Here is a 2,310-nt window from a genome sequence, read left to right on the forward strand (position 1 = left end):
GTGTTCTGTTAGGACGGACACAAACTAAAGTATTTTTGAACATTAGAATCACCTGGGAAGGTTTTCATGCACCCTGATGTCCAGTGCCCAGTACTGACCAAATAAGTCAGAATCTCTGGGATGGGGTGACCCTGACCGTTTAAGGAAATTCTCAGGTGATACGAATGTGCAGTCTGGTTGAGAACCACTGGTGTATCTTATACTCCTTTATGTGTCCTCATGATGGTAAGTCATGAGTTTTTTGGGTCTCAAAATGTCTCACAAATTACTCCTGTGATTTAGACAAAAGGACGGCAGGGTGAAATGTGCAGACCCAAGTGGGTAAAAACATTTCAATGGAAGCAGAGGGCCTGGTGGGCTTTGTGGTCCAGAGCACCAACAGGTGAAGAAGCACAGAGCGGTGGAAACCCTTCATGACCCTCTGGCTTGGCTGCCTGCCTTTGGGGGCGGGTCCAGCAGGGGTCATGTCTTTGATATCAAGGGAGTAAATCAATATTTGTGTTATCTGCCCTGGCCAATTGTCTTTGCTTTGTTTTCAGGCTGCCAATCCCTTCCCGACTCCACACCTTCAAGAACCAAGTCAAAGGTCACCTCCTCCATGGAGCCATTGGACCCCTCTGTGGGACCCACGGTCTGTTTTCCTTTGGGCTCACTGCACTTTGTACTGTAAGCCTTTCCCTTTCTCCTCTTTCCCTCTACAGATCACGAGTCTCTAGGTCCAACTGCACGTGCTATTCCCTGTGTCTCTCATGGCTGGCACTGCTCCTGGGCCAACGGCAACAATCAACGTAGAGTGAAAAAAAAGTGTAGATGAATAGTACCTTCATTTCTTATTTTAGAAAGAGTTTTTAAAATACAGCACTTTGCTATTCCAAGTGTAAAACCTACACACTATGGAAGATCAAACATCACAAAAAAAGATTAAAATAACCTGCAACCTTGCTCCTCAAGATATCTGTAGTTAGATATTTATGGGCATAGTTTTATAAAAGTTGACTGTAGTCTTTTTATATACTTCTGTATCTTGATTTTCCACTTCCTTCTTCACATGTCAGTAAAGGTCTTGGAATGTGATTTTAATGGCTCAATAGTAATTTATCACTTGTTTGGAATTCAATTTATGTTTCTCCAACTCTGAGTATCTTCAAGTGTCTCTACTATAAATAACACTGCTGGCAACACCTGTGGGTTTCCTTCTTCGTCTGCACCCCTCGTTACTACTGTAGGTGACCTGTGAATGGCTCTTCTCCAGCTGAATTGAAAATAAGGTTGTGCAGATGCCCTTCAAGCCTGGAACTGAACTCAGCTCTGTGGCTCAACTTTCAGCCAAATAATAGGCTTCAAATGTGAACAGTAATATCAGGGCGGGATGTACGCCTTAGAACAATGCAACAAATGAGACCAAAAGGGGGCCATTTGTCAGGGACAAAGCTCGGAAGGCATGAAGTGATAGGACAGATGGACAACAGGAAATGGGAAACAGGGAGGACGTGGGAAGAGAGCCATTACACTGTGGGGATTGCAACCAGTGTCACAAACCAAATGTGTATGAACTGTGGAGCAGAAAAGCAGTGTGCTCTGTAAACTTCCACTCAAATCACAAGAAAAAGGTTTTTTTTTTTTTTTAAATAAAAACAAAACAAATAAAAATTAAGGTCTTCATTCCTTTATTTCTTCAGTTACTACCACCTGCCATTTCTCTCTTTTCTTTTAATGTGATTTTTTTTTTTTTAATTTTAAGAGCTTGTTTCACATTCAATGTTACATGGACATTGAATTTCACTCCCCATTCACCATGTCCAACCCTAACCCAGTCTCCTCTCCCCACTACCCTGTAACCCTCCCCCTGTGCCCCTCATATTTATGCACTCCTGTTTGTCCTGCATATCCTCAATTTGAAGTTGGTCCTCTGGTGTCCCATAGTCTATTGCTCTAAGGGAAGTATTACCATAGAGTATGTGGGTGCATCATCCTGGGTAGAGTGGTCTGTATGTACATCTTGTTAACTATTGGGCTGAGAGCCAGCCCCTAGGGGTACATTTTATTCCAGGTGCATAATGTATTCCAGGGCCAGAGTATTGGAGGTCTCATCAGACTCTATCTGACCAGCAATTCTGGTCATTATTGAGTTTTTGGACTTTGTTCCACATTTTCCTCCCCCTCTATCCAGGATCTCCAGTGCGATCCTTCCCTGCATGACTGACATTGGTAGCTGGGCACCATCTAGTTCTTCTGGCCTCGACAGCCATTGTGTCCTAGGGTTGATTGCTTCCAAATGCCCTTGTTTTTTGCACTCTTCGATGGTTGTGA

Source organism: Orycteropus afer, unplaced genomic scaffold (assembly GCF_000298275.1).
Source record: "Orycteropus afer afer isolate SDZICR_OR568_19922 unplaced genomic scaffold, OryAfe1.0 scaffold00061, whole genome shotgun sequence".
NCBI lineage: Eukaryota > Metazoa > Chordata > Mammalia > Tubulidentata > Orycteropodidae > Orycteropus > Orycteropus afer.